At 63.1% G+C, this 9,667-nt stretch overlaps 1 non-coding gene across 1 annotated transcript; it reads right to left on the reverse strand.

The window, feature by feature from the left end:
• Positions 1 to 1,649: 1,649 nt before the first annotated feature.
• LOC131535081 (5.8S ribosomal RNA) lies at positions 1,650 to 1,803 on the reverse strand. Its single transcript, XR_009269501.1, has one exon. It is a non-coding gene; the product is annotated as a 5.8S ribosomal RNA (ribosomal RNA).
• Positions 1,804 to 9,667: the final 7,864 nt, after the last annotated feature.

Consider the following 9,667-nt stretch of genomic DNA (forward strand, 5'->3'; position numbering starts at 1 on the left):
GCGTCCGCCCACGGACGAGTTGGAGGTCCCGTCGCGGGCAGCGGAGGGTTCAGACCCACCGGCAGCAGCGGAGGAGGACCTCCGGTCCTCGAGCCGCAGGCAGGCGCCGCCCTCCCGCCCCAGAGGGGCGAGAGAGCGGAGGAGCCCTCCCACCAAAGCAGCGTCCGCCCGTCGGCGCGAGTTGAGGTCGAGACCCCGGTCCTCGCAGAACGGCGGGCGTGTCGCCGCCGCCCTCCCGCCCCAGAGGGGCGAGAGAGGCGGAGGAGCCCTCCCACCAAAGCAGCGTCCGCCCACGGACGAGAGTTGGAGGTCCCGTCGCGCGGGCAGCGGAGGGTTCAGACCCACCGGCAGCAGCGGAGGAGGACCTCCGGTCCTCGAGCCGCAGGCAGGCGCCGCCCTCCCGCCCCAGAGGGGCGAGAGAGCGGAGGAGCCCTCCCACCAAAGCAGCGTCCGCCCGTCGGCGCGAGTTGAGGTCGAGACCCCGGTCCTCGCAGAACCGGCGGACGTGTCGCCGCCGCCCTCCCGCCCCAGAGGGGCGAGAGAGCGGAGGAGCCCTCCCACCAAAGCAGCGTCCGCCCGTCGGCGCGAGTTGAGGTCGAGACCCCGGTCCTCGCAGAACGGCGGGCGTGTCGCCGCCGCCCTCCCGCCCCAGAGGGGCGAGAGAGCGGAGGAGCCCTCCCACCAAAGCAGCGTCCGCCCGTCGGCGCGAGTTGAGGTCGAGACCCCGGTCCTCGCAGAACCGAGCGGACGTGTCGCCGCCGCCCTCCCGCCCCAGAGGGGCGAGAGAGCGGAGGAGCCCTCCCACCAAAGCAGCGTCCGCCCACGGACGAGAGTTGGAGGTCCCGTCGCGGGCAGCGGAGGGTTCAGACCCACCGGCAGCAGCGGAGGAGGACCTCCGGTCCTCGAGCCGCAGGCAGGCGCCGCCCTCCCGCCCCAGAGGGGCGAGAGAGCGGAGGAGCCCTCCCACCAAAGCAGCGTCCGCCCACGGACGAGTTGGAGGTCCCGTCGCGGGCAGCGGAGGGTTCAGACCCACCGGCAGCAGCGGAGGAGGACCTCCGGTCCTCGAGCCGCAGGCAGGCGCCGCCCTCCCGCCCCAGAGGGGCGAGAGAGCGGAGGAGCCCTCCCACCAAAGCAGCGTCCGCCCGTCGGCGCGAGAGTTGGGGGTCGAGACCCCGGTCCTCGCAGAACCGAGCGGACGTGTCGCCGCCGCCCTCCCGCCCCAGAGGGGCGAGAGAGCGGAGGAGCCCTCCCACCAAAGCAGCGTCCGCCCGTCGGCGCGAGTTGAGGTCGAGACCCCGGTCCTCGCAGAACCGAGCGGACGTGTCGCCGCCGCCCTCCCGCCCCAGAGGGGCGAGAGAGCGGAGGAGCCCTCCCACCAAAGCAGCGTCCGCCCACGGACGAGAGTTGGAGGTCCCGTCGCGGGCAGCGGAGGGTTCAGACCCACCGGCAGCAGCGGAGGAGGACCTCCGGTCCTCGAGCCGCAGGCAGGCGCCGCCCTCCCCTCCCGTGGGGAGGAGAGGCAGTGGAAGGGGCCAGAGGAGGCCGGGCGGGAAGCGGACCCGGGCGGTCTGCACTTAGGAGGACGGAGGAGGTCAAAAGCCCCTCTGAGCTCCAGCCGCGGGACCCGGAGGCCCCGATCGATAGGAAAGCGACCCTCAGGCAGGCGTGGCCCCGGGAGGAACCCGGGGCCGCAAAGTGCGTTCGAAGTGTCGATGATCAATGTGTCCTGCAATTCACATTAGTTCTCGCAGCTAGCTGCGTTCTTCATCGACGCACGAGCCGAGTGATCCACCGCTAAGAGTTGTACTCTTTGTTTGAGGTAAGTAGGCTGAGACGGACAGAACGGGGGGGTTAAAAAAAAACCCGGGGTCGAAACCCCGGACGGGCGCCCCCCGTTGCGGGGGGGTCTTCAAACCCACGGTCCCGGCAGGGTTGCCGGGCCATTCAGGGTACCCGCCCAGGGCGGCGCCTAGTCCCGGAGGAAGGCGCCGATGGGAACGTGTCAGATCCGATACCTTTGCCGCATCATTGCATCAGTTGGGCTGACGTCCGATACCTTTGCCGCATCAGTTGATCCTTCTTACAGGTTCTCGTCCGATACCTTTGCCGCATCCGGTGTTACGACTTTTCTTCGGGTTAAAGGTTTTTAACCCGACCGGGTGGGCGGGGAGGACCGCGCCGGAGCCCCCGACCTCCCCCTCTCCACCGCCGCCACGCGCTCGGGCGTCTTTTTTTCGCTCAAAACGTTTTTCGGGTCCGGCCTTGTCCCGACACTGCTGTAATGATCCTTCCGCAGGTTCACCTACGGAAACCTTGTTACGACTTTTACTTCCTCTAGATAGTCAAGTTTGATCGTCTTCTCGGCGCTCCGCCAGGGCCCGCGAGGAGCCCGGCGGGGCGATCCGAGACCTCACTAAACCATCCAATCGGTAGTAGCGACGGGCGGTGTGTACAAGGGCAGGGACTTAATCAACGCGAGCTTATGACCCGCTTACTGGGAATTCCTCGTTGATGGGAAATAGTTTCAATCCCCAGTCCCGATCACGGCGGGGTTCAGCGGGTTACCAGCGCCTCTCGGCGCAGGGTAGACACACGCTGATCCGCCCATTGTGGCGCGTGCAGCCCGGACATCTAAGGGCATCACAGACCTGTTATTGCTCCATCTCGCGTGGCTGAACGCCACTTGTCCCTCTAAGAAGTTGAACGCCGACCGCACGGGGCGCGTAACTATTTAGCAAGCCGGAGTCTCGTTCGTTATCGGAATGAACCAGACAAATCGCTCCACCAACTAAGAACGGCCATGCACCACCACCCACAGAATCGAGAAAGAGCTATCAATCTGTCAATCCTTTCCGTGTCCGGGCGGGTGAGGTTTCCGTGTTGAGTCAAATTAAGCCGCAGGCTCCACTCCTGGTGGTGCCCTTCCGTCAATTCCTTTAAGTTTCAGCTTTGCAACCATACTCCCCGGAACCCAAAGACTCGTGGTTTCCCTTGCGCTGCCAGCGGGTCATGGGAATAACGCCGCGGATCGCGGGTCGGCATCGTTCTGATCGGAACTACGACGGTATCTGATCGTCTTGAACCTCCGACTTTCGTTCTTGATTAATGAAAACATTCTTGGCAAATGCTTTCGCTTTCGTCCGTCTTGCGCGGTCCAAGAATTTCACCTCTAGCGGCGCAATACGAATGCCCCGGCCGTCCCTCTTAATCATGGCCCCGGGTTCCAGAAACCCACAAAATAGAACCGAGTCCTATTCCATTATTCCTAGCTGCGGTATTCAGCGGCGACGGGCGGCCTGCTTTGAACACTCTAATTTTTCAAAGTAAGCGCTCCGGGCCCGGTGACGGACACCCAGTTAAGGGCATCCGGGCGCCGGGAGGCAGGGTCCGGGACAGGCGGTGGCTCGCCTCGCGGCGGACCGCCAGCCCACTCCGAGATCAACTACGAGCTTTTAACTGCAGCAACTTTAATATCGCTATTGGAGCTGGAATTACGCGGCTGCTGGCACCAGACTTGCCCTCAATGGGTCCTCGCCCATGGGTTTAGGATACGCTCATTCCAATTACAGGGCCTCGAAGAGACCTGTATTGTTATTTTTCGTCACTACCTCTCCGAGTCGGAAATGGGTAATTTGCGCCTGCTGCCTTCCTTGGATGTGGTAGCCGTTTCTCAGGCTCCCTCTCCGGAATCGAACCCTGATTCCCGTTACCCGTGGTCACCATGGTAGGCGCCTAAAGTACCATCGAAAGTTGATAGGGCAGACATTCGAAAGAATCGTCGCCGCCGCCCTCCCGCCCCAGAGGGGCGAGAGAGGCGGAGGAGCCCTCCCACCAAAGCAGCGTCCGCCCGTCGGCGCGAGAGTTGGGGTCGAGACCCCGGTCCTCGCAGAACCGGCGGACGTGTCGCCGCCGCCCTCCCGCCCCAGAGGGGCGAGAGAGGCGGAGGAGCCCTCCCACCAAAGCAGCGTCCGCCCACGGACGAGTTGGAGGTCCCGTCGCGCGGGCAGCGGAGGGTTCAGACCCACCGGCAGCAGCGGAGGAGGACCTCCGGTCCTCGAGCCGCAGGCAGGCGCCGCCCTCCCCTCCCGTAGGGGAGGGAGAGAGACGGTGGAAGGGGCCAGAGGAGGCCGGGCGGGAAGCGGACCCGGGCGGTCTGCACTTAGGAGGACGGAGGAGGTCAAAAGCCCCTCTGACTCCAGCCGCGGGACCCGGAGGCCCCGATCGATAGGAAGCGACCCTCAGGCAGGCGTGGCCCGGGAGGAACCGGGGCCGCAAAGTGCGTTCAGCCCGGACATCTAAGGGCATCACAGACCTGTTATTGCTCCATCTCGCGTGGCTGAACGCCACTTGTCCCTCTAAGAAGTTGAACGCCGACCGCACGGGGCGCGTAACTATTTAGCAAGCGGTCTCGTTCGTTATCGGAATGAACCAGACAAATCGCTCCACCAACTAAGAACGGCCATGCACCACCACCCACAGAATCGAGAAAGAGCTATCAATCTGTCAATCCTTTCCGTGTCCGGGCCGGGTGAGGTTTCCGTGTTGAGTCAAATTAAGCCGCAGGCTCCACTCCTGGTGGTGCCCTTCCGTCAATTCCTTTAAGTTTCAGCTTTGCAACCATACTCCCCGGAACCCAAAGACTCGTGGTTTCCCTTGCGCTGCCAGCGGGTCATGGGAATAACGCCGCCGGATCGCGGGTCGGCATCGTTCTGATCGGAACTACGACGGTATCTGATCGTCTTGAACCTCCGACTTTCGTTCTTGATTAATGAAAACATTCTTGGCAAATGCTTTCGCTTTCGTCCGTCTTGCGCGGTCCAAGAATTTCACCTCTAGCGGCGCAATACGAATGCCCCGGCCGTCCCTCTTAATCATGGCCCCGGGTTCCAGAAACCCACAAAATAGAACCGAGTCCTATTCCATTATTCCTAGCTGCGGTATTCAGCGGCGACGGGCGGCCTGCTTTGAACACTCTAATTTTTCAAAGTAAACGCTCCGGGCCCGGTGACGGACACCCAGTTAAGGGCATCCGGGCGCCGGGAGGCAGGGTCCGGGACAGGCGGTGGCTCGCCTCGCGGCGGACCGCCAGCCCACTCCGAGATCAACTACGAGCTTTTAACTGCAGCAACTTTAATATCGCTATTGGAGCTGGAATTACCGCGGCTGCTGGCACCAGACTTGCCCTCAATGGGTCCTCGCCCATGGGTTTAGGATACGCTCATTCCAATTACAGGGCCTCGAAGAGACCTGTATTGTTATTTTTCGTCACTACCTCTCCGAGTCGGAAATGGGTAATTTGCGCGCCTGCTGCCTTCCTTGGATGTGGTAGCCGTTTCTCAGGCTCCCTCTCCGAATCGAACCCTGATTCCCGTTACCCGTGGTCACCATGGTAGGCGCCTAAAGTACCATCGAGTTGATAGGGCAGACATTGAAAGAATCGTCGCCGCCGCGGAGGGCGCGCGATCGGCCGAGGTTATCTAGAGTCACCAAAGGGACGGGCGGGGCGGGCCCGACCACGGATGGGTTTTGGATCTGATAAATGCCGCGTCCCGCCCCGAAGGCAGGTCGGCGCCCGTTTGCATGTATTAGCTCTGGAATTGCCACAGTTATCCAAGTACCGGTGGAGCGATCAAAGGGACCATAACTGATTTAATGAGCCATTCGCAGTTTCACTGTACCGGCCGTGTGTACTTAGACCTGCATGGCTTAATCTTTGAGACAAGCATATGTTACTGGCAGGATCAACCAGGTAAGCCCAACCGTGCGGCGGTGGGGGCAAAAAGGAACAACCGCAGCGCTTGAATCCTACACGCGGGTCTCGCTCCGCGAAGAGGTGAGGCACACCCGCTATGCCTCGCTGGTGCGGCCGCTCATAGGGCGACGTGCGGCAGCCTCTCGCTCCACTGTCAGGGAAGAATGCTTATCTTTGACTTTGGGGGAGTGACCGCTGGATTGCAGCCGTAAGGGGGAAAAGTGCGTTTCGCGGGGACCGGGGGAGTGCGGCTGGCGCCCGTAGCGCCGAGGGCGGACACCTAACGAAACCCTCGCCGCAGGCTCCTCTCGGCCCGCCGGTACCGAACCTCCGAGACAAGACCGGCCGTCTGAGCCTCCCTATGAAACGTCGGCACCCCGGAGGGGCCTTCTCGTGCGCGCATCAAAACGGACAAGGCGATTTCGCCCTCGGGTCACCGTACCAAACTTTTTTCGCCGTGCCCCTAGGAACACCCAACCCACAGCGGCCAGTGCTTTATGGCAAAGCGGACGAGCACCTTCTCGGCGGGCGGGGTCCTAGCTCGGGCGCGCTACGCGCTCCAATCGACCAGGGGGACGTGGACCTCGGTCATTTTGCGCAAAGCGCTCCAAAACCTAAGTCCACCAAATTTGCCTTTCGGCGAAATCGCGACGGCACCTCAAAACGGCTTCCCCTATCGGACCGATCTCCAGGGTCGCGGTCGAATCGGAACCTACCGGGGCGAGGCACCTTCCCGGCCTGCCTCGGCGCATCGGGCACCCTGGATGTTTGGCCCGAGCCCCCTTTTCGACTTAGTCGTTTTCCGACCCAATTCCTCCAGGGTCTACACCCCACGGCCGGGGCCGAGAGGCGAGCCCTCGCGGTACACGCCTCTCGCCGAAGAGGCCACGGAGCCTCAAACCCGCCGCTGGTCACCCCGGGACCGCCGGGAGGAGGAGCGGCCGTCGGCCTGGCGTCACCCGCCGCCAGGGTGAGGGTACGTGGGCTAAGCGTCCTCTGCGCCGCCTCTGGAGCTCCGCTTTTAAGCGGTCAAAACCTAAGTCCACCAAATTTGCCTTTCGGCGAAATCGCGACGGCACCTCAAAACGGCTTCCCCTATCGGACCGATCTCCAGGGTCGCGGTCGAATCTGGAACCTGCCCGGGGACGAGGCGCCTTCCCCGGCCTGCTGCGGCGACTCGGACACCCTGGATGTTTGGCCCGAGCCCCCCTTTTCGACTTAGTCGTTTTTCCGACCCCGAAATTCCTCTGCCGCTGGTCACCCCCCCGGGACCGCCGGGAGGAGGAGCGGCCGTCGGCCTGGCGTCACCCCCGCCGCCAGGGTGAGGGTACGTGGGCTAAGCGTCCCTCTGCGCCGCCTCTGGAGCTCCGCTTTTTAAGCGGTCAAAACCTAAGTCCACAAAATTAGGCGTTCGCTTAATTCCCGATGGCACCTCAAAACGGCTTCCCCTAACGGACCGACCTCCAGGGTCGCGGTCGAATCCGGAACCTACCCGGGGACGAGGCACCTTCCCCGGCCTGCCTCGGCGCATCGGGCACCCTGGATGTTTGGCCCGAGCCCCCCTTTTCGACTTAGTCGTTTTTCCGACCCCGAATTCCTCCAGGGTCTACACCCCACACGGCCGGGGCCGAGAGGGGCGAGCCCTCGCGGTACACGCCTCTCGCCGAAGAGGCCACGGGCCTCAAACCCGCCGCTGGTCACCCGAGAACCGGACCAAGGGCGCTGGGGCAGTGCCCACCCGCCAGGAGGCGTGTCTCTGGGCATGGCGTCGCTCGAAAAGCCCCTGGAGCTTAGCTGTGACCGTTACCGAGAACCGGACCAAGGGGCGTAGAGTTAGGGTTAGGGTTAGGGTTAGGGTTAGGGTTAGGGTTAGGTGCCGCCTACCCGCCAGGGAGGCGTGTCTCTGGGCCTGGCGTTGCTCGAAAAAGCCCCTGGAGCTTAGCTGTGACCGTTACCGACAACCGGAGTAAGGCGCTGGGGTGAGTGCCCACCCACCAGCGAGGCGTGTCTCTGGGCCTGGCGTCGCCGAAAAGCCCCTGGAGCTTAGCTGTGACCGTTACCGAGAACGGACCAAGGCGCTGGGGCAGTGCCCACCCGCCAGCGAGACGTGTTTCTGGGCCTGGCGTTGCTCGAAAAAGCCCCTGGAGCTTAGCTGTGACCGTTACCGACAACGGGTGAGGCGCTGGGGTAGTGCCCACCCACCAGCGAGGCGTGTGTCTGGGCCTGGCGTCGCTCGAAAAGCCCCTGGAGCTTAGCTGTGACCGTTACGAGAACCGTACCAAGGCGCTGGGGCAGTGCCCACCCGCCAGCGAGACGTGTGTCTGGGCCTGGCGTTGCTCGAAAAAGCCCCTGGAGCTTAGCTGTGACCGTTACCGACAAACAGAGTAAGGCGCTGGGGTAGTGCCCACCCACCAGCGAGGCGTGTTTCTGGGCCTGGCGTCGCTCGAAAAAGCCCCTGGAGCTTAGCTTTCACCGTTACCGACAAACAGAGTAAGGCGCTGGGGTAGTGCCCACCCACCAGCGAGGCGTGTTTCTGGGCCTGGCGTCGCTCGAAAAAGCCCCTGGAGCTTAGCTGTGACCGTTACCGAGAACCGGACCAAGGGGCGCTGGGGTAGTGCCCACCCCGCCAGGGAGACGTGTCTCTGGGCCTGGCGTCGCTCGAAAAAGCCCCTGGAGCTTAGCTTTCATCGTTAGGGAGAACCGTAAATTCCTGGAGTGAGGGGCATCAATGTACTGCCCACCCCGCCAGCGAGACATGTCTCTGGGCCTGGCGTCGCTCGAAAAAGCCCCTGGAGCTTAGCTGTGACCGTTACCGAGAACCGTACCAAGGGCGCTGGGGTAGTGCCCACCCGCCAGGGAGGCGTGTCTCTGGGCCTGGCGTCGCTCGAAAAAGCCCCTGGAGCTTAGCTTTCATCGTTAGGGAGAACCGTCAATTCCTGGAGTGAGGGGCATCAATGTACTGCCCAGCCCGCCAGCGAGACGTGTCTCTGGGCATGGCGTCGCTCGAAAAAGCCCCTGGAGCTTAGCTGTGACCGTTACCGAGAACCGTACCAAGGCGCTGGGGTAGTGCCCACCCGCCAGGGAGGCGTGTCTCTGGGCCTGGCGTCGCTCGAAAAAGCCCCTGGAGCTTAGCTTTCATCGTTAGGGAGAACCGTCAATTCCTGGAGTGAGGGGCGCTGGGGTAGTGCCCACCCCGCCAGGGAGACGTGTCTCTGGGCATGGCGTCGCTCGAAAAAGCCCCTGGAGCTTAGCTTTCACCGTTACCGACAACCGGAGTGAGGCGCTGGGGTAGTGCCCACCCGCCAGAGGCGTGTCTCTGGGCCTGGCGTCGCTCGAAAAAGCCCCTGGAGCTTAGCTGTGACCGTTACCGAGAACCGGACCAAGGCGCTGGGGTAGTGCCCACCCACCAGCGAGACGTGTTTCTGGGCCTGGCGTCGCTCGAAAAAGCCCCTGGAGCTTAGCTGTGACCGTTACCGAGAACCGGACCAAGGCGCTGGGGTAGTGCCCACCCGCCAGGGAGGCGTGTCTCTGGGCCTGGCGTCGCTCGAAAAAGCCCCTGGAGCTTAGCTTTCATCGTTAGGGAGAACCGTAAATTCCTGGAGTGAGGGGCATCAATGTACTGCCCACCCCGCCAGCGAGACATGTCTCTGGGCCTGGCGTCGCTCGAAAAAGCCCCTGGAGCTTAGCTGTGACCGTTACCGAGAACCGTACCAAGGCGCTGGGGTAGTGCCCACCCCGCCAGGGAGACGTGTCTCTGGGCCTGGCGTCGCTCGAAAAAGCCCCTGGAGCTTAGCTTTCATCGTTAGGGAGAACCGTCAATTCCTGGGTGAGGCGTCAGGTACTGCCCAGCCCGCCAGCGAGACGTGTCTCTGGGCATGGCGTCGCTCGAAAAAGCCCCTGGAGCTTAGCTTTCAC

This window comes from Onychostoma macrolepis, unplaced genomic scaffold, assembly GCF_012432095.1.
Source record: "Onychostoma macrolepis isolate SWU-2019 unplaced genomic scaffold, ASM1243209v1 Scaffold13, whole genome shotgun sequence".
In the NCBI taxonomy this organism is placed as follows: Eukaryota; Metazoa; Chordata; class Actinopteri; order Cypriniformes; family Cyprinidae; genus Onychostoma; species Onychostoma macrolepis.